The 22534-nt window shown below is 45.4% G+C and overlaps 1 long non-coding RNA gene across 1 annotated transcript; it reads left to right on the forward strand.

Moving 5' to 3' along the window:
• Positions 1–528: 528 nt before the first annotated feature.
• On the forward strand, positions 529–14011 carry LOC134929351 (uncharacterized). The gene is made up of 3 exons (XR_010178500.1): positions 529–703; positions 2090–2140; positions 13368–14011. It is a non-coding gene; the product is annotated as an uncharacterized LOC134929351 (long non-coding RNA).
• The last annotated feature ends 8523 nt before the right edge of the window (positions 14012–22534 follow it).

Raw genomic sequence — 22534 nt, forward strand, 5'->3', positions numbered from 1 at the left:
TGGTAATTTCTGGTAGACATTGACATCCGCCAGCTGTCTCTCAATTTCACTGCGGTATTCACCTATATCTTGGATTACAATGGCCCCGGCCTTATCGGCGGGCCTGATGATAATATCTTCATATTGGGCAAGGTTCTTAAGGGCTGTAGCTTCACAACGTGACAGATTTTTCTGAATCTTCCCCGGAGCTGATTGAAATCTTGTAACGGATTCGTCTAGCAGACGACTAAATGTTTTTAGTGAAGGATTAAGGGACACAGGATCGTATGTAGATTTTGAAACAGATTGAATACATTTTTCAACTGTAGTGGCCTCAGTAGGGGCAGGTTGATGTTAAAAATGTTCTTTTAATCTTAATTTACGTGCAAACTTATGGTGCTCCCTTTTCCATTCGAAATCATTATGTAGATTCGTAGGAACGAACGACAGGCCTTTCCGCATGTATATGTATTTTTTATGTATTTGCTTTCTTAGTCTGTGGGTGTGCTGCTAGATCATCCATTTCTTTTTCCTATCCCTATAGACCGCACTGTGGCCGGGTTTCCATGGTGATCCCCGGGTTGTGAAGCGCAAGCAGTGCCGTTACTATGACGACAGCCGGAAGCCCGCACCCGGAAGTGTGTCACCGGAAGTGGACCTGCGGCTCTGGGCGCGTCTGGGAAGGAGAGGATGGCGTGGACGGGCAGCGGAGGTACTTAATGTGGTGAGTTACACTTATTTTGTTTTATTCTGGTGTTGTCTGGAAGAAGGGGCTGGGGCTCCGAAACGTTACAAATATATACCAGTCTTTTTGATATGATACACCCTGTGAATGCCGTTTATTTCCGCCTTTGGACATCTATGTGTGTATATATATATATATATATATATATATATATAGTGTGGCCTCTATTATGTGGGTATGACCACCAGACGATTTTGCGATAGAATGGCCAACCATAGAACCTCTATTCACCAGGCTATCGCATCGGGGATGGCTGTATTACCTGTAGCCCGACACTTCATGAACTCTTGTCATCAAGTCTCGGACTTAAGATGTAAATTGATTGATTGGATTCTCCCACCAGCGCGTGGTGAGGACTGTGCTCTCTTGCTGAGAAAAAAGGAAAGTTTTGGGATTCACGGGGTATATTTAATTAAAGTCGGATCCATTCCGACATGTATTTGTCGGAATGGATCCGACAACCCCTATTCAATCCCATCTAAATTCGACTTTTTCAAGTCGATTTAGATGGGACCCAGAGGAGGAGCGAGCCGCGGGGGGACAGCTAGCGGACATACAGGGAGATCAGCGCTACGGAGTAGCACTGCAGCAGGATGTCACTCAGCCGCCCGACCTCACGGCAGCTTCCACCCGACTCCAGCAGCGTGCTGGAGCCGGGTGGAAGCTGCCGTGAGGTCGGGCGGGTGAGTGACATCCAGCTGCAGCGCTATTGTAGCGCTGATCTCCCTGTATGCCCGCCGGCTGTCGCCCCGTCTCCCTGCGGCTCCCCCCCACCCCCCCTCGCCTCCTCTTGGTCCGCATCTCAGACATCATTTTGATGTCGGACTGAGATGGTCGACAGGATTTGGCCCCGTTTTCGGCATCAACATGTGGATCGGCAGCTATTCCGCCGATCCACATGCTTTTCGACAAGTCAAATTTATCGACTTGTCGAAAAATTTAGCAAAATATTCAATAGGTCGAATCTGGATTCGACCTTAAAAAGTCGATAACTGCCGTCTTTTCGACAGACGGCAGTTTTCGACTTCAATTAACTATACCCCACAGACTTGATACCATTGCCCCACGGGGCATGAATGAGAATAACCCGTTATCTATTTTTTGAGATAAATCATGCTTTCACCCACTGTCTAATTTCAGAATTGTAATACCATTTATTAGACTTAATATCTTTTTTTGTTTATCCATCCTTGTGTCAGGTCTACAGATCTATGGACTGCATCCCGGTGTGAACATTACTGAGCGCATATATATATATATATATATATATATATATAATTTATTTATTTATTTATATAATAATAATAATAATAATAATAATAATAATAATAATAATTTTTGTGTTCCCTGTTTGTGTTCTCTCAGGTCCCTGTTATACCTCCCACCAGCAGGAGTCACTGTTACTGACTATATATGGTGACTACATCAATATAATATCAATATAATAATATTGTATATAATAATAATAATAATAATAATAATAATAATGTATATTTCTCATACGTCCTAGAGGATGCAGGGGGTCACATCAAGAACCATGGGATCCACAGGAGACATGGGCACTTTAAGACTTTCAAAGGGGTGTGAACTGGCTCCTCCCTCTATGCCCCTCCTCCAGACTCCAGTTTAGAATCTGTGCCCAGGCAGACTGGATGCACACTGAGGAGCTCTACTGAGTTTCTCTGAAAAGACTTTAAGTTAGGTTTTTTATTTTCAGGGAGCACTGCTGGCAACAGTCTCCCTGCATCGTGGGACTTAGGGGAGAGAAGTCAGACCTACTTCTAGTGAGTTTAAAGGCTCTGCTTCTTTGGCCACAGGACACTATTAGCTCCTGAGGGTTTGGAACACTAGGTACGCCTAGGGGTTCATTCCCAGAGCCCGCCGTCACCCCCCTTACAGAGCCAGAAGTCAGAAGACAGGTGAGTAGAAGAAGATCAGAAGACTTCAGTGACGGCTTTGGAGGTACCGCACAGTGGCCGCGCTGCGCGCCATGCTCCCGCAGACAACAGCACTGCAGGGTGCAGGGCGCGGGGGGTGCCCTGGGCAGCATATAAACCTCATTTATGTAACTGGCAACAGCGGACAAGGTGTCTGGGTACTGTCCGGACCCCCGCCAGTGTCAAAAAGTTTAAAAATGAGCGGGTCTGAAGTGCGCCAGTAAGGGGGCGGGGCTTAGTCCTCACAGCACACAGGCCGGCGCCATTTCTCTTCACATGGCTGCAGAGACGCTGGTCCTTCCTCACACTGCTATAACAAGTAACAGGGTGGAAAACGGGGGGGGGGGGGGGACACGGCGATTTTGTGCAATATACTAGTTTATAAAAGCGCTGCAGGTCTGGGACATTGGCTGTGGTGTTCAGACCAGGTTTTGGGCGCTGGGGTGTGGGCTGGCTATATCTCCCTCTGTGTCTCTCTGACAGGCTTTGCTGTAGGTCTGTCCCCTATAGGCCCAGTGTATCTGCGTGTGGTGGGTGCACGTGTGTCGGCATGTCTGAGATGGGGTGCACCTCCCAGGAGGAGACTGTGTTGGGGACACAAAAGGCTGTGGGAGTGACCCTGTCGGCACCGCCGACACCGGATTGGGTGAATGTTTTGAGTGCTTTGAATGCAAATGTGGCTCTGATTAATAAAAGATTGGCTAAATCTGAGGCTCAGAACCAGGCTTGTAAGAAATCCGTAGAGGATGTGTTGTTTTAAGTCCAGACCCCTTCGGGGTCACAAAAACGTTCATTTGCCCAGCTGGCAGACACGGATACCGACACGGAGACTGACTCAAGTGTTGACTATAGTGATGCCAGATTAGATCCAAAACTGGCAAAGAGCATTCAGTGCATGATTGTGGCTATAAAACATGTATTACATATCACTGAGGACTTTGTGAAAAGGTTTGGGAAAATCCTGACAAAAAGTTTCAGATTACCAAAAGGATTGTAGTGGCGTATCCGTTTCCCTCTGTGGATAGGGAAAAATGTGAGTCACCCCCCATTGTGGACAAGGCTTTATCACGGCTGTCCAAAAAAGTGGCTCTTCCGTCCCCTGACACGGCAGCCCTAAAGGATCCTGCGGATCGTAGGCAGAAAAATACATTGAAATCCATTTTTATTTTCACGGGTACGCTACTCAGACCAGCCGTTGCATCTGCATGGGTGAGTAGTGCTATCGAAAAATGGGCAGATAACCTGTCATCTGAATTGGATACCCTGGATAGGGATAACATTCTTCTGACGCTAGGTCATATCAGGGACGCTGCGGTCTACCTAAAGGAAGCTGCGAGAGATATTGGCCTCTTGGGTTCACGGGGCCAATGCCATGGCAGTCACAGCTAGGAGAGCATTGTGGATTCATCAATGGAATGCTGATGCGGACTCCAAAAAAGCTATGGAGTCTCTACCGTATAAAGGGGTGACGGCCTCGCTGAGTTGGTATCTACGGCTACCGCGGGTAAGTCATCATTTTTACCTTATGTGCCTGCAGCACAAAAGAAAGCACACCAGTATCAGATGCAGTCCTTTTGGCCCTATAAATACAGAAAAGGCCGATGGTCTTCCTTTCTTGCTACTAGAGGAAAGGGAAAGGGTAAGCGATCACCGGCTGTGGCCGGTTCCCAGGAGCAGAAGTCCTCCCCGGCTTCTGCCAAGTCCACCGCATGACGCTGGGGCTCCTCTGCGGGAGTTCGCACCGGTGGGGGCACGTCTCAGGCTCTTCAGTCAGTTCTGGTTCGGGCCTAGACCCATGGGTTTTAGAAATAGTGTCCCAAGGGTACAAACTGGAGTTTCAAGACGTCCCCCCTCACCGATTTTTCAAATCAGCCGTACCAGCTTCTCTTCCAGACAGGGACGTGGTATGCGCCACGATACAAAAATTGTGTCACAATCACGTCATTGTCAGGGTTCCCCCGTCACAACAGGGAGAAGGCTTTTATTCGAGCCTGTTTGTGGTTCCGAAGCCAGATGGCTCAGTCAGACCAATCCTGAACCTCAAATCCCTCAATTTCTACCTAAAAAAATTCAAATTCAAGATGGAATCTCTACGGGCTGTGATCTCCAGTCTGGAGGAGGGGGATTTTATGGTGTCGGTAGACATAAAGGAAGCCTACTTACATGTTCCCATTTATCCTCCACATCAGGCTTACCTGAGGTTTGCAGTTCAGGATTGTCATTACCAATTTCAGACGTTGCTGTTTGGTCTGTCCATGGCTCCGAGGGTTTTCACCAAAGTAATGGCCGAAATGATGGTTCTCCTGCTCAAACAAGGAGTCACAATTATCCCGTACTTGGACGATCTCCTGATAAAGGCGAGATCCAGGGACCAATTACTGCAGAACATTATGCTCTCCCTGACAATTCTGCAGCAACATGGTTGGCTCCTAAACTTGCCAAAATCGCAGTTGGTCCCGAAGAGACGGCTGTCGTTTTTGGGAATGATTCTGGACACAGAATTACAGAGAGTTTTTCTTCCAGTGGAAAAGGCTCTGGAAATTCAGAACCTGGTCAAACAAATTCTGAAACCAGCAAGGGTATCGATCCATCAATGCACTCGGTTGCTGGGGAAGATGGTGGCGGCCTACGAGGCCATTCAGTTTGGCAGATTCCATGCCAGAGTGTTTCAGTGGGACCTATTGGACAAGTGGTCTGGGTCCCATCTGCACATGCACCGAAGGATAACCCTGGCCTCCAAGACCAGAATCTCACTCCTGTGGTGTCTACACAGCTCTCACCTCCTAGAGGGACGCAGGTTCGGGGTCCAGGACTGGATCGTAGTGACCACGGATGCGAGTCTCTGAGGCCGGGGAGCAGTCACGCAGGGGGAAAACTTCCAGGGAAAATGGTCAAGCCAGGAAATGTGTCTACACATAAACGTGCTGGAGTTAAGGGCCATTCACAACGGCCTTCTGCAAGGGGAACATTTTCTTTGCAATCGGCCTGTCTTAATTCAGTCGGACAACATAACAGCAGTAGCGTACATAAACCGCCAGGGTGGAACAAAGAGCAGAGCGGCAATGGCAGAGGCCACAAAGGTGCTCCGTTGGGTGGAAAGGCATTCAAGCGCTCTATCAGCGATCTTCATTCCATGAGTAGACAACCGGGAAGCAGACTTCCTCAGCAGACACGATCTCCATCCAGCATCCAGGAGAGTGGGGTCTTCATCAAGAGGTCTTTGCAGAAGTGACAAGTCTTTGAGGAATTCCTCAAATAGACATGATGGCGTCTCGCCTTAACACGAAACTTCAGAGATATTGTTCCAGGTCGAGAGACCCACAAGCAATAGCAGTGGACGCCCTAGTGACAGTGTGGGTGTTTCGGTTGGTGTACGTGTTTCCTCCGCTTCCACTCATTCCAAAAATGATAAAGATCATAAAAAGAACAAAGGTTCAAGCGATACTCATTGTTCCAGACTGGCCAAGAAGGGCTTGGTATCCAGAGCTTCAGGTATTACTCATAGGAGATCCCTGGCCTCTTCCCCTGAGGGAGGATCTGTTACAGCAGGGGCCGTGCGTGTTCCAAGACTTACCGCAGCTTCGTTTGACGGCTTGGAGGTTGAACGCCGGATTCTAGCCCGCAAGGGTATTCCCAAGGAAGTCATCCCACTCTTATTCAGGCCAGGAAAGGAGTAATGTCTACACATTACCATCGTATTTGGAGAAAGTACGTGTCTTGGTGTGAATCCAAATAGGCTCCTACGTAAGAATTTCAGTTAGGACGGTTTCTCCATTTTCTACAAGCCGGTGTGGATGCGGGCCTAAAGTTGGGCTCAATTAAAGTTCAAATTTCGGCTTTATCGGTTTTCTTCCAAAAAACAATTGGCCTCCCTTCCAGAAGTTCAGACCTTCGTGAAAGGCGTATTGCACATCCAACCTCCTTTTGTGCCCCCTGTGGCACCATGGGATCTTAACATGGTGTTGCAGTTCCTTCAATCTCATTGGTTTGAACCTTTACAGGAGGTAGAGTTGAAATTCCTTACTTGGAAAGTGGTCATGCTGTTGGCCTTGGCATACGCAAGGCGGGTGTCTGAATTGGCGGCCTTGTCTCACAAGAGCCCTTTGTCACACTTCCGGTGCTGCGGCTGCCGCGCTTACCGCTCCGGGTGCGCTGGGTCTCTCGGCGGTTGCCGCCCCCGGTGGGCACCGGGTTGTTGTGTCTTGCTGGCGCTGCCTCCGGCGGGTTCCAGGGGTGTGGGCGCCGCCATTGCGCCTGGCGTTCACGGGAGCGTGGTGGGCGAGTGACGTCATCGGCCCCTTCCGCCAATTGGGAGAGAGCGGGAAGTTCAAAGGAAGACGCCGTGCAGAGCTCCGGCGCCTGAGTATCGTCTCTTCTATGATCACCAGTGCTAGCAGCGTTCAGTGAGTTCTCTAACTGAACATCTCCTGTGTACCAGCGTTTGCAGAGTATCTCTCAGTGGAACATTCCTTGTGCTTCCAGCGTTTGCAGAGTATCACTCAGTGGAACATTCCTGGTGCTTCCAGCGTTTGCAGAGTATCACTCAGTGGAACAATCACTGTGCTACCAGTGTTACAGTGTATCACCTAGTGGAACAATCACTGTGCTACCAGCGTTACAGTGTATCACTCAGTGGAACAATCACTGTGCTACCAGCGTTACAGTGTATCACTCAGTGGGACATTCTCTGAGTTACAGTGTTTCTCTTAAGGGGACACCTCCTGTGTTTCCTGTATTACATGATATCTCCAAGTGGTACGCCTTCCATACTTCCAGAGTTACACTGAATCTTAAATCCTCATTCATTTCTTCAACATCGCTCACAAATTCTTCATTCTTCAGTGTGCTTCACCATCGTTCTCAAATCCTCATTCATTTCTTCAGCAACGCTCACAAGTTCTTCATTCATCTGTGTGCTTCACCATCGTTCTCAAATCCTCATTCATTTCTTCAGCATCGCTCACAAGTTCTTCATTCTTCTGTGTGCTTCATCATCATTCTCAAATCATCATTTAATTCCTCAGCATTATACGCCAGTTACTACGGCTAGTTCTGCATGAGGAAAACCTACATCCGGCCATCCCTGCTCCGGCCCAGCTGTGGTTCCTCCTTCCGATCATCGGAAGAACCCCCGAGTTCTCAACACTCCGAACCCAGGTCAGTGACACCCTTATTTGATCTTCCATGAAGATAGAGCAGAATTGAGGACTTGTCAGCAGTTTCTGCTGAAAGTGGTATCATCATTCCATTTGAACCAACCTATTGTGGTGCCAGTGCTACTGACGCCTTGCTGGAATCGAAGCTTCTTGTAGTGAGAGCTTTGAAAATTTATGTCGCCAGAACGGCTCAGTTTTGGAAAACGGAGGCTCTGTTTGTCTTGTATGCTCACAATAAAATTGGGGATCCTGCTTCCAAGCAGACTATTGCGCGCTGGATCTGTAATACGGTTCAGCAGGCTCATTCTACGGCTGGATTGCAGTTACCGAAATCGGTGAAGGCCCATTCTACCAGAAAGGTGGGCTCGTCCTGGGCGGCTGCCCAGGGGGTCTCGGCATTACAACTTTGCAGAGCAGCTATTTGGTCGGGTTCAAACACCTTTGCGAAGTTCTACACGTTTGATACCCTGGCTAATGAGGACCTCTTGTTTGGTCAATCGGTGCTGCAGAGTCATCCGCACTCTCCCGCCCATTCTAGAGCTTTGGTATAAACCCCATGGTTCTTGATGTGAGCCCAGCATCCTCTAGGACGTATGAGAAAATAGGATTTTAATACCTACCGGTAAATCCTTTTCTCTTAGTCCGTAGAGGATGCTGGGCGCCCGTCCCAGTGCGTACTGTATCTGCAGTTATTAGTTGTGGTTGCACACATGTTGTGTTACGTTTATAGTTAGCCTGTTGCTGATGTGGTTCATGCCGTTGACTTGCGTTGTGTTAAATGCCATGTTGTACGGCGTGCTTGAGGTGTGAGCTGGTATGTATCTCACCTTAGTTTATAAATCCTTTTCCTCGAAATGTCCGTCTCCCTGGGCACAGTTCCTATAACTGGAGTCTGGAGGAGGGGCATAGAGGGAGGAGCCAGTTCACACCCCTTTGAAAGTCTTAAAGTGCCCATGTCTCCTGTGGATCCCGTCTATACCCCATGGTTCTTGATATGACCCCAGCATCCTCTACGGACTAAGAGAAAAGGATTTACCGGTAGGTATTAAAGTCCTATTATATGATATGTTGGCCTCCTGTTAGTCCTATTATTATAAGGGTTCACTACGGCTGGCCGGCGGTCGGGCTCCCGGCGACCAGCATACCGGCGCCGGGAGCCCGACCGCCGGCTTACCGACAGTGTGGCGAGCGCAAATGAGCCCCTTGCGGGCTCGCTGCGCTCGCCACGCTACGCGCGCCACACTATTTTATTCTCCCTCTATGGGGGTCGTGGACCCCCACGAGGGAAAACAAGTGTCGGTATGCCGGCTGTCGGGCTCCCGGCGCCGGTATACTGACCGCCGGCATACAGAAGACCACCCTATTATAACATAGTAACATAGTATTTGAGGTTGAATAGAGGCAAATTGCCCATCGTGTTCAACCTGTTTAATTATGTCCGTTCAGCCCACACTGTCCCCTTTAATGTAAATATTACTGCTGGTCCTGCCAGACCGGATGTGACGTTTTAACTTCCGATCAGTGGAACGCAAATGTAGTGAGCCTGGATGCGCTATTGTACATAGCCCAGCGCTCAGACAGCGCTACTATACAGGCGCTACTTTACTCATTTTACTACTGTTTGTAAAATTACTTTCTGAGCCCTCTGCTGTCGCCGATGTCACTTCCGGTAATACCGGAAGTGACGTGTGCGGTTCAACTGTGCGTTCCACCACGCTCCACACTCACTTCCTCCTTTGTGTGGCGCAGTAGTGGCACTTTTCCACTGATTAGTGCAGGTATTTAACAGGGGCCTGGGAGACTGAGTCTCATGTTCCAGTTCCCTTACTTCTAATTGACAGCTGCTGAACCTTTTGACTGTGCTGCATGTACCTTGACAAAGGTCCCGTCGAGGACCGAAACGTTGGTGTTTATGTGGATTTCCTTTGGAACTGTGAGATCTATCTTTTTCTTTCATTAAATGCAATTTTTTGATTACTGCAATTTATTTAGTCTGGAGAGTGCTATCATTCCCACTTGTGTGGGAAATACTGTACTGTACTATGGCTCCCACCTTGTAGTGGGTTGGACTCTGATGTGGCACCCCAGCTGCTGGCTTTGGTGTGTAAGTGCGGGATCTCCCATTTTGTGTATAATATTAATATATATATATATATATATATATATATAGATATAGATAGAGATAGAGATAGAGATATAGATCCAGAGAAGTTGCACTCGCATACTGAACTGTCACAACTGCTGGGGTGCAAGAGCCAGAGATCAGTCCCCTCCAGAAGCTGTCTCAAACATAGAAAAAGTGACAAGGAACGCACTCACCAGGCTTCTTCAATAGTGAAAATGAGATTTCTTTAATTCAGCTCACATAGTTTACAGGGTCAGGGTCAACGTTTCGGTCCTCTATGGAACCTTTGTCAAGACCAAAATTTTAGGCTGCCATCTCCCCTGCACACATCCTGCCTGTGGAGCCATAAATACCCTAAGGGACAGCCCACCAATTAATTCCTAGCCAATAGGGAGCTCGTATCTATTATTTGCAGCAAAATACTAGTATGATGTCCACCAAAAAGCCAAGACCAGTGTGTATAGGTTAATAACTACAAGCAGCAAAAATAAATGAAAAAGGCAATAATGAAATAACCATACAGAAGATAAATGGAAGCAGTTCTCGGCGGTGGAACGCACGCCACCACCGTGGAACGCATAGCGCTTCCTGTCTCAGAATGCGCACTTCCGGTTGCGCGTCATCCCGCGTCTCTTAGCAACCAGCCTGGCATGTATCACTAGGACGCAATGCCCGCTCTGGCGCAGGAGACAGGGGATAGGTATAGCAGTGGGTAGTATTGCAGAACAACAACATTACAACATGTCAGGGCTGGCGCTATTAAGATAACACCTTACCCAGAAAAGTTAGTGAATATACACACTTACATGCATAGCTGCCATCAAGTCATCAAAAATAGTAATACAGTATATCGAACAACTAAATATAAATGTATAATTATGGGATGAAAAATGCACTGGATATATCGGTGGTTATATAGGCTTCCCACGGTATTTATAGCTCCATAATTCCAAAACATTCCAAGAGCACCAATGCAGAAAATAAATCCTTAGTCAAGTGAGTACATATAAACACCACACAGATGAGTCCTCGTGTTCAAAGATATATAAACACAAAGATTCACTTATCATAAGACAAAAAATTAAATACTAAATATTAAAGCCTGTGGGTCAAGGGGTGCCGTGTAGCCATGGCCAGCAAGCTCAATGGTACCAGAACACCCCAGCACTGTCAAGATAACGTAAAAATAGAAAAAATGTAGTAAAAATGTATTGAAAATGGACGTAGATCTATATGAACATATGGAGCGGATTCTGTTCATTGGGTCCTTTAGGGGACACTGTCCCGAGAAAGTGGATCCAATAGGCTTCTCTCTTTAATAGGAGCTTGCCCCTATCGCCACCCCGGGGTAATGGTGGAACCCAGACAATCATCATGCATCTTAGAGTTGAAAGTTGATGTTGAAGTTGCAAGAAGTGTGCCGCGACAGGTTTGTCGGTTTTGCCGGTTGAGTATGCCAAATGAATTGAGGATCGGTGTTGGTTCATTCTCTCATGGAACGATCTGATAGTCTTACCAACATACATCTTCCCACAGAGACAAGTCACAAAATAGATGACGTGATCCATCATACATGTCAGGTGGTGTCGGAGTTTTATCTTTGTGCCATAAAGCGGATGGCTGGAGAACTGCCCAGTTGTCATGGATCTGCAAGTGGTACATTGCATGCACCTGTAGCAGCCATATCGTTTATTCATTCAGCCATTGGTCTTTACTGGACAAAGCGGGTCAGACAACTGGGAAGCAGACTTTCTCAGCAGACATGATCTCCATCCAGCATCCAGGAGAGTGGGGTCTTCATCAAGAGGTCTTTGCAGAAGTGACAAGTCGTTGGGGATTTCCTCAAGTAGACATGATGGCGTTTCGCCTCAACAAGAAACTTCAGAGATATTGTTCCAGGTCAAGGGACCCTCAAGCGATAGCGGTGGACGCCCTAGTGACACTGTGGGTGTTTCAGTCGGTCTATGTGTTACGCAAACCTCTTTATGGGGTTGTGGGAAGCTGAGACCATCTGGTCTGCAACATACTCGGTGCGGGCTTGGTGTCCTATGTTCGGTACATCGACAATATTTTTTTCGTCTGGAGGGGTGATAAAGAATCACTGGAGACATTTTGTACCCTGCTCAATACCAACAATAGGAATATTCAACTTTCCTTTGTTAGTGATAAATACAGTATACATTTTTTGAACATAACTGTATATGTACAGGACAGGAAACTCAACACTAAAACTTTCTCCAAGCCTACGGACTCAGGTTCCTACATTACTGCCACCACAAAAACTGGTTAAGCTCTATCCCAGTAGGTCAATTTAAAAGGCTGACGAGAAATTGCAGTGACAATATAACGTTTCACTCACAAGCAATAGAACTAGCTCAGACAATTGAGGACTGTGGGTATAACAAAGAGAAGGTAATGAAGGCCAAGGGAGAAGTTAGTTGAATGGAACAGAAAGATCTTTTGTCCAACAATGCCCAGAGGGAAAGAGATAGCAGATACGAATGGGCATTTGTCACTGAATTTAATGTACAACATAAAGCCATAGAATGTATTCTAAAAAACCATTGGGGACTCCTGATGAAGGACCCTGTTAGTGGCACCCTTGTGCCTGAGAGACCGGTACATATTTACCGTAAGGCCCCTAACCTAAGGCACAAGCTGGTCTCCAGTGCCCTTCCACCACCTCCGGCCCCTTTAAGAATCACCTCAAAGGGATTCTATAGATGCGGTGGGTGTATAGGTTGTAAGAATGTGAAAGGCGAGGGCAGCAATAAAATCGAAAATGTGCTTATAAATAATAACAAAGTGGACATTAAAGATTTCGTAACTTGCGACACAAAAAACGTCATATACGCCATCAGATGTAAATGCAATTTATTTTATATTGGTCGCACTTCTCGCCCCCTAAAAATTAGAATGGGGGAACATATCAGGAACATAAAGAAGGGGCTGGAGAGACTCTTTATCGTTACATTTTAAGACCCAACACGGTTCATCTATTTCTGATATCACTGGCTTTTACGGTCTGAGACACATTAAGACAACTGTCAGAAATACCAATACAGCTCCTCTCCTGGCAAAAACAGAGATGAACTGTATTTTTAACTATAACACTCTCAGCCCAAACGGATTGAACTGTGATTTTGAATTAAAATGGTTTTTATAGCACTTATGGGTCATTTGTTGTTCTCACTGTCAATCTTTGAGCATTATGTAATTTAAATTACACATAACCACTGTTGTATTTATTTATATATTTACCCACTTATTAGATTTACTATACAGTATTGGGTGAGAACTGTATCTGTTGCAATATTTTATTGTCTGGCCGATTGTAAAACCATTATTATACAGAAAAAGAGACAATCAGACCGTTTTACTTAAAACTACATTTACCATGATGCCTCATTCTTTCTTCCTGTTAGAATTGAGGAGACTTCCGGCTGCTATACACTGTTAAACTATAATACCCAGAACTATTGGGAAAATGTGTGACAACATCCTGTTGATGAACTACAGGATGCCGTCACTTCCGTTGATGGGACCATAATGCCGGGCAGAAGAAAGGAAACATAATGCTCACAAACCCAGAGGACGGCCACATCCTGTTATCTGGTCCACAATATGACATCACTTCCGGTGAGATCAGACGGAGGATGGACTACATTTCCCATGAGCATTGGGAAATGGGAACTTCCGGCCAGCGTTACTTTTTAAATTAAGTCCTGTATTGGTGCATTTTATGTATGATCCATATGCAAAAAAATTTAATGTGGTAAACAATTTATACAATATATTTACTGACCTGAAATCCAATTAAGCACGTGAGGTCATTTCCTGCATTAATGTAATTGGTTAGTGACAGTATAAATATCAAGCTCCTGCACACTCCATCATGTCTTGATAAAGGTTATTCACCGAAACGCGTTGACACAGTAGTGTGAGTAGCTTCACACCTTCCAGCTGATGTTTGTTACTTTCTTTTGTTTTTAACTTTGCATGTTTTTTGATGTTGGTGCAACTTTTATTCACATTGCGTGTGGATTTTTGTAACATGTTTTTATACGGAACATTTTATGGATTTTTAATGCAATAAATATTGCTTTTTCTGACTGCCACGGACCTGAGTGCTCCAGTGCTTTGTATGAAGATTTTCACCAGCCGTGTAAAAGATACCTTTATGGGAGCACCAACACACTATGAACTGTGAGTGTTGGGGTACGCCCCTGAATATTACAAATCCTTGGATAATACCACTGAACTGGTTTTGCATCTAGAGAGTGAAAGACACCAGAGCGGTTTCTAAAGTGATTGGGGCACTATTTGGTTTTAAAGATACCTTGATGTGTGTACTCCCTCTACCTTTTATGTGAGTGGGGTATGCCTTTGAATAAGTCTCTAAAACCCCATATTCTTACTCCCTGGTTGTTAAGGATATACTACACATTGTTTTGTTTGTTATCATATCTTTTCATATTGGGACACATGTCCCGGACATACATTATGAGAAAAAGAACCTAGGACAACATTCAACACAAAGATTCCTTGATGCGTTTACCACCCTCCCTCTTGCTGTGAGTGTTGGGGTACGCCTTCTAATTATTGTAAGCTGACTACTTTTGGGTAACATCACCTGACTGGTTTGCACTTCAGAGAATGAAAGACACCAGACGGGACTTTTAAAGGGATCAGGGCACTACTTGGTTAAAAGATACCTTAATGTGTATACTACCTCTATCCTTTGTGTGAGTGGGGTACGCCCTTGAGCAGCTTCTAAAAATCTGTATTCTCACCTCGTTACTTGTTTAAGAACAAACTGCACATTGTATTTCTTTTGTTATAATTTCTTCTGGGGTACCCATTCCGGATATATATCACCTGAAGAAGAATTGGAAATACAAGAAATTCTCTGCACCTCTCCTAAAAAGGGATGTATTAGCTTCTTCCCTATTAAGCGCACCGTATGTTATACAGGTCCAAAATTTGTGTTGTGTGAAATTGTGTTTAAATGTGGTGACATTTATTATTTGGACCTGAACAAACTGAGCTGCTTTGCGCCACATTGACGCACTTTCCCCCAAAAAACTTATTGGTCTATGTGTTCCCTCCACTTCCACTCATTCCAAAGGTGATAAAAATTATAAGAAGAACAAAGGTTCAGGCGATCCTCATTGTTCCGGATTGGCCAAAAAGGGCCTGGTAGCCAGATCTTCAGGATTTGCTCATAGAAGATCCCTGGCCTCTTCCTCTTCGGGAGGACCTGTTACAACAGGGGCCGTGCGTGTATCAGGACTTACCGCGGCTGCGTTTTACGGCATGGCGGTTATTCCCAGTGAAGTCATTCCCACACTTCTTCAGGCTAGAAAATAAGTAACGGCAAAGCATTACCACCGTATTTGGAGAAAATATGTGTCTTGGTGTGAATCCAAGAAGGCTCCTACGGAAGAATTTCACCTGGGACGTTTGCTCCATTTCATACAAGCAGGTGTGGATGCGGGCCTAAAGTTTGGCTCTATTAAAGTACAGATTTCGGCCTTGTCGATCTTTTTTCAGAAAGAATTGGCCTCCCTTCCAGAAGTTCAGACCTTCGCAAAAGGCGTGCTGCACATCCAACCTCCCTTTGTGCCCCCAGTGGCACCATGGGATCTTAATGTGGTGTTGCAATTCTTGCAATCACATTGGTTTGAACCTTTGCGCAAGGTTGAGTTAAAATTCCTTACTTGGAAAGTGGTCATGTTGTTGGCCTTGGCGTCTGCAAGGCGAGTGTCTGAGTTGGCGGCTTTGTCTCACAAAAGCCCCTATTTGATTTTCCATGCTGATAGAGCGGAGTTAAGAACTCGTCAACAATTTCTGCCAAAAGTGGTTTAATCATTTCATGTTAACCAGCCAATTGTGGTGCCAGTGGCTACTGACACCTTGGCGGAGTCAATGTCTCTCGATGTGAGGATCTATGTTGCCAGGATGGTGCAGCTTAGGAAAACAGAGGCTCTGCCGTTACCGAAATCGGTTAAAGCCCATTCTACCAGAAAGGTGGGTTCATCCTGGGCGGCTGCCCGAGGGGTCTCTGCATTACAGCTTTGCCGAGCTGCTACTTGGTCGGGATCAAACACCTTTGCGAAATTTTACAAGTTTGATACCCTGGCTGAGGAGGACCTCTTGTTTGGTCAATCGGTGCTGCAGAGTCATCCGCACTCTCCCGCCCATTCTAGAGCTTTGGTATAAACCCCATGGTTCTTGAAGCATCCTCTAGGACGTATGAGAAAATAGGATTTTAATACCTACCGGTAAATCCGTTTCTCTTAGTCCGTAGAGGATGCTGGGCGCCCGTCCCAGTGCGGGCTGTATCTGCAGTTTGGTTATTGTTACGCTCATGTTGCGTTGAGTTCAGTCAACTCTGTGACTGCTGTTGGTCATGCCGTTGCATGCGTTGTTGTTGAATGCCATGTTGGTGGTGTGAGCTGGTATGTATCTCACCTTAGTTTAAATTATTAATTAAATCCTTTTCCTCTAAATGTCCGTCTCCCTGTGCACAGTTCCTATAACTGAAGTCTGGAGGAGGGGCATTGAGGGAGGAGCCAGTTCACACCCATTCAAAGTCTTATAGTGTGCCCATGTCTCCTGCGGATCCCGTCTATACCCCATGGTTCTTGAAGCATCCCCAGTATCCTCTACGGACTAAGAGAAAAGGATTTACCGGTAGGTATTAAAATTATATATATATATATATATATATACACACACACACACACACACACACACACACACACACACACACACACACACACACACACACACACACACACACACTTTGACACTTTATCCTCCAGCCAGTGAAGGAACAAAAACAGCACACAACAAACAGAAGAGACAAACTAACACAGAACTAATACAACCATAAAACATACTACAGCTGCAAGCACTTTCAGTATCACAAAGAAAGGAACTGTAATGGAGAGACAAAAAAACTTTCTTTTGTGGTTAACAAGAATAAAAGCTGATGTCAAACTTTAGACTCTGTTGACATATATAGATACCATCTCTGCTATTAGTCATAGATAAAGTTATGTTGCCATTTCCTGATCAAAATTCTTTTAGCAAGTTAAAATTAACTTTGCAACAACTGATGAACAGTGTATGCTAAAACAAGAAGATGACTTTTGATACTGTACAAAGAAGTATTTAGTCAGTAACTCAACATCTCCAAACAGCTGCAGATTTAGCAAATTTACTGTGCATGCTTTGATTTGGGTCCCTTGTCATGGGTGGACATTTTATTTGTTTTCATCAAATGCTTCTGTAATAACTTGTTTGGTGACTGGAACCCAGGCAGTTCATAGTTTTCATGAATTTTGCATGCTCTCGGCCTGGTGAATGACAGGTCCAAAATACTAGTACAGCTAGAGAGAAAATACTCTTGCCCTCTCGTACTTATTTAAAGGGAGTACTGTTGCACCATGTATGCTTCAGCACTTTGTGGAACATGTAAAGGTTTACAGTACCTTTCTGTCTAGATTCCACCCGGTGTTCTGTTTTTAAGTGATTCCGCAATACTTACCTACTTTTAAATACTCCTCTCTGGGAGAAGCCCGGAGAGGAGAAACAGCAGGGCACATTGGGAAGCGTCATGACCATGATGTATGTCATTTTAACCTATACTTACCTACATTGTATTTCTCCTCTCCGGGAGAAGCCCGGAGAGGAGACGCTGCAGGTGTCTTCGGGGGGCGGGGCCAGACTGTGACATCACTAAGCCCCGCCCCCGCATCGGGAAATGCTGCGAATGCGGAAGGTTATCTCTCCATCCTGCTCGCATCACTATTGTGCGAGCAGGATGCGGGAGACCTGCCCACTCTTCCGGGGGTGCGGGCAGTGGCGGTTCTTGCCACGGGCAAGCGGTACTTTTGCCCGGGGCGCCGCCTTCCGGAGGGCGCCGGCGCCATCCGGAGGGCGCCGCACCAGGGCAAGATCCGCCACTGTGCCCCCCGTAGTGCCCTGCTGTGCCCCCCCGCTTTGAAGGGAACCAGACGCGTAGCGTCTAGTTTCCCTTCATGGAGAGGACCTTAGTTATGCGGTGCGCGATGACGTCATCGCGCACCGCACAGCAAAGGTCCTCTCCATGAAGGGAAACTAGACGCTACGGTCTAGTTTCCCTTCGTCTTGAGGACCTCTGCTGTGCGATGCGCGATGACGTCATCGCGCACCGCACAGCATAGTGGCACAGACACTAGGGGTCATAATTGACCTCTAGTGTCTATGCTGTTCTATGGGAGAGACGTAATAACGTCTCTCCCATAGATCGAAGAGAACAGAGGAGAGGAGAAGAGCGGCGCCGCCGGCGGAGGGGGTCTGGATCAGGAACGGGGATGGTAAGTATAGTTTTTATTTATTTTTATTTTTTCTTTCAGCGAGCTGACCACGCCCCCAATCGAAGCCACGCCCCCCATATTTTGCCCGGGGCGCCACAGATCACAGAACCGGCCCTGGGTGCGGGGGGCTACCCCAAAAAACGGGAGCCTCCTGCAGCTTCCGGGAGAGTAGGTAAGTATGTTTTAACCCCGTCCACTCCATACAGACCACGATTTAAGGCATTACCTCCCTATCCAGCCCACTTCACTAATAATAAGTGGGCTGAATGCAGGAGAAAGTACTCTTTTCTGTGGGTGCAGAGGGGTACCCAAAAAATCTAGAGTCTCTACCGCAACTTCTGGGAGATTAGGTAAGTATGTATTACACTATAGGGATATTCAATTAGCTCCGGCATTTTCGAAGCTATTGAATTTACACCCGTGCGTATTTAATTGCGGACCATTTTCTCCCATTTTTAAAAACAAAAAGATAAATATATTCTGCCACTAAGTGACAAAATACTTGGCGCCGGCTAGTAATTTCGCCAATGCCTTTTTACTTTTTTTTTTTTTTTAGTGAAAAGTCATTGACGAAAAATGCCTACGTTTTTCTTTGTGCAGGTGCAAAAACTCGTGGACTCGCCGATCCATGTGTTTATTGCTCCTGCCGAATGTATTGCCTAGGCGGAAAAACAGACCTGCTAGAACAGGGAGAACAGACAAACCTCATACAGATAGGACATTGGTCGAATAGAACCCATAACTGTTTCTAACCCCCTCCTCGCTCACTGTCTACCCCATCTGTGGCACCTGTTTTGTCTGCCCCTCCCCTGTAGAATGTAAGCTCTAACGAGCAGAGCCCTCAATCCTCATGTGCTTATCCTTCTCTAACTTAAACCATCTTCTACGGCACCAAATACCGTGGTTTTCTGCCACCCTGATACTTATGTCAGTGTCCTCTGCTGCTGTAGCTATTGTCAAAGTCGAAAAATAGTGCAGTACACACATCATGTGCAAACTACACACAGATGGCCTCCGTGCGCGTACTTGCTCTCCTTAGCGTGCGCATATTCGCAATTTGCGTATGGTCGCTCCCGCGGTCCTGCGCATTAACGCGTGGTATGAGTATTTACGGTAGAGTTTGTGAGCGCATGGAAGGCTATCAAAATACATTACATATTTAATCCAAATAGTGCACAATGTACACATAGCCTCCCTGCTCCACATCAGAAAGTAACAACAGTTTGAATGGTTTCAGAACAAAGGGATTCACCTTTACAGAATAGGAGGGGACAGAACAAGGTTACAAGGTGGTGTTTGGTATCCAGCTGTAGGGTATTTTAAGGGAAACATTCCGGTGTTGGTTTGAGGAAGATTGCATGTTCCTGCAGATAGTTATGTGCAGGAGCAGAATATAGATATAAACTGTATTTACTGTACATTATGTATGCGGCGGGAATCTAGAGGAGACCACCCACAAGAGCAGTGAAAATAGACATCGCCCACCTATTCAAACAGACCTATGACCTCTCCTGTACTGTAAATTACCATCCCTGTGTCCAATGGACAAAGAGATTACAGTATCCATTGTGTTATGTTTTGGATGAAGTGAATAAAGAGAGCAGGCCTGGTCAGACAGAAGGCTCACAATGTTATCTATCAGATGGCGGAGGACCGTACCGGGTAGCGCAAGTGAATCCACTCACGTATGTAACATTGACTGTAGCCATTTACTCTGTTATATTGTATTGTATTGTTTGTATTGTAACCCCCTTTCAGCAATAATACGCTGTGGTGTCGGAACCCAGTGGTTTAACTACAGACTGGTGTCGTGTATTTCTTTCCCTGCTAAGGTTTAAAGTGTAATAGCATCACACTGCATTGGTGCATAAGGTTTAAAGTGTAATAGCATCACACTGCATTGCTGCATAAGGTTTAAAGTGTATTTATTGGGTGTGTACTAGTGATGAGCGAGGTTCGGTTTTACTCGGTTTTACTCGGTTTTACTCGGTTCTCAAAACGGCATCTTATTGGCTATCCAAAACACGTGACATCCGTGAGCCAATAAGATGCCGTTTTGAGAACCGAGTAAAACCGAGTAAAACCGAGTAAAACCGAACCCGCTCATCACTAGTGTGTACGCGCTGTGTGTACTTTGTACCGTCAGCGCGGCGTTTGTATGCAAAGTCCGTACATGATACGGGACTCTGTATGCTGACAGTGTAAAAAGTACGTAAAGTGTGTTTAAGGTATAGCTTTCATTCCTGTATATAAATCAGCATTGTCAATTGGGGGCTCTCACGGGATATCACGTTCTTAATGATGCACTGTACATTACAAACGCAGCTGTAATTGACCAGCTCCAATGGACTCATTGGGAAGCTGATGAATATAACATCCACTTTAATGTAATTTTGTGGTATCAGTAAGCCGCTGGTATGAAATTCAAGGGACAATGCGTTTCTCATAATATTTAAGATGCTAAAATGTATTTTTATTGTTGCAAAACAAGGTTCAAATAAGTCATATTATGTTTGATTCAGATTGGATTGTTTATCTGTTAAGTAGGTTTAAAAGTTGCTGCATAGCCTTGATATAGTTTTTATTTTCAACTCAGGCCTAAAATAACTTCTGGTGCTTGTATGATGTATGATTTCTTTGTGACAAAGGAAGCCGCATGGTCTGTCCTCCATTTTGGACTAACCACATGGCCTGTCCACCATTTTGTGTAACCCTCATGGATGTGGAAGGGGGAGGAGCAGCGGCCATTTTGGGAAGGTCATTTTTTTAAATGGCTGGTTTTCAGTCTGCTCAGAATAATCAGCTTTCCTTGGTCACATGAAACACGATTTATGAGTTACCAATGCATTTATTTAGCCCATGCCATAGTCAATTACAAATAGTTTCAGCTGGGCCTAGTGAGAGTTAAGAGATGAATACTTAATGTAAGAATTACAGACAGATAAAAAAAAAAAAAACGTTTTTTTCTTTTCTTTTACCTCTAGGATTTAGTAACTCTGCTTGCTATAAGATAGCCATTGAAATGCAAATTAACCTGTGTAACTGCTTTTTCCTAGCAGTGAAAAACCACCTTTACAGGCAGCCAAAAGCACATAGCATTGATATGCAAATTAGAAGCACTGAATGGGTAAATGAGTCCCATAGGAGACCAGTGAATAGTACATATATATAATCTTAAAATTATGTGTGTGTTTATATCAATGTATGTTCTGCAAGATGGCTATCCAATCTGAATCATATCATTTAAATTATTGATTATTGCTAGAGTCATTATAGATCTGTGTGAAATAGGATACATTTGTTGCTATATAGGTAAATGTATAGGTAAATCTGAAATAACAGTATTTTAAGGAAGTAAGCGTAAAGCACAAACACAGTCTGGCCTAGTTGTAAAGGTTTATACGGAACAAGTGTGTGTTGTGTTTAGTGGGCAATAGTAGTTTTTATTGCTCACATTTATAGAAGCTGTGTGATTTGTTTTATTGCAGATGCAGGGTTTTGTACATGATTCTTGGGCAAAGTAAAGGACTGCGCACGCAGCGTAAGAGACACGCACGGTCGCGTGTTTGCGCAAAGTGCGTAAGAATGCGGGCGCTGAGTACAAATTATACAATAGTGTCGTTTAGTTCAAAGGTGGGATAGTAGACAGTTAATACAATAGCACATAACTATCATATTTCAAAAGCAGGTTACTCTAAATTTAGTTTAAAAACTGTATTGCCTCTGGGGTAAAGCTGCCTATCTGAATGAATCCAAATTTTCTGTACAGAAAAGACAAAGTGTACTTGAGCGAGCGAACGTAGGAGTGAGTGGAACTGAACCCCGGAAGTCGGGTCGCGTGGTACATCAAGTAAGAGGAGGCTTGGTTGCGTGAAGTGGCTGACTCACGTTAATATAGATTGAAATACGCAAATCGTGAGGTGATTTGTAGAGGAGCGTGATAGTGCATTGTATTGCGAAGTATTGAAGTAAAAAGGTTTTTTTTTGGTATTACGCTCCGGACTGAGGGTCCCAGTTTGTACAACGACCCGTGGTCGTACGGCAGATAAGTAACAAGTACCTATATGCTGTGCGATTGGACTGCGCATTTGTGGGTGCGATATATATAGCGCAACTGGATACCCCTTTACGAGCTTTTGCGTAAAATCGTGGTACCATTAACGCTGGATAGAGCATACGCAAGTGTAATTTGTGTATAAGGTTATAGGGAGTTTTCGCTGGTTTCT

This window comes from Pseudophryne corroboree, chromosome 5, assembly GCF_028390025.1.
Source record: "Pseudophryne corroboree isolate aPseCor3 chromosome 5, aPseCor3.hap2, whole genome shotgun sequence".
NCBI lineage: Eukaryota > Metazoa > Chordata > Amphibia > Anura > Myobatrachidae > Pseudophryne > Pseudophryne corroboree.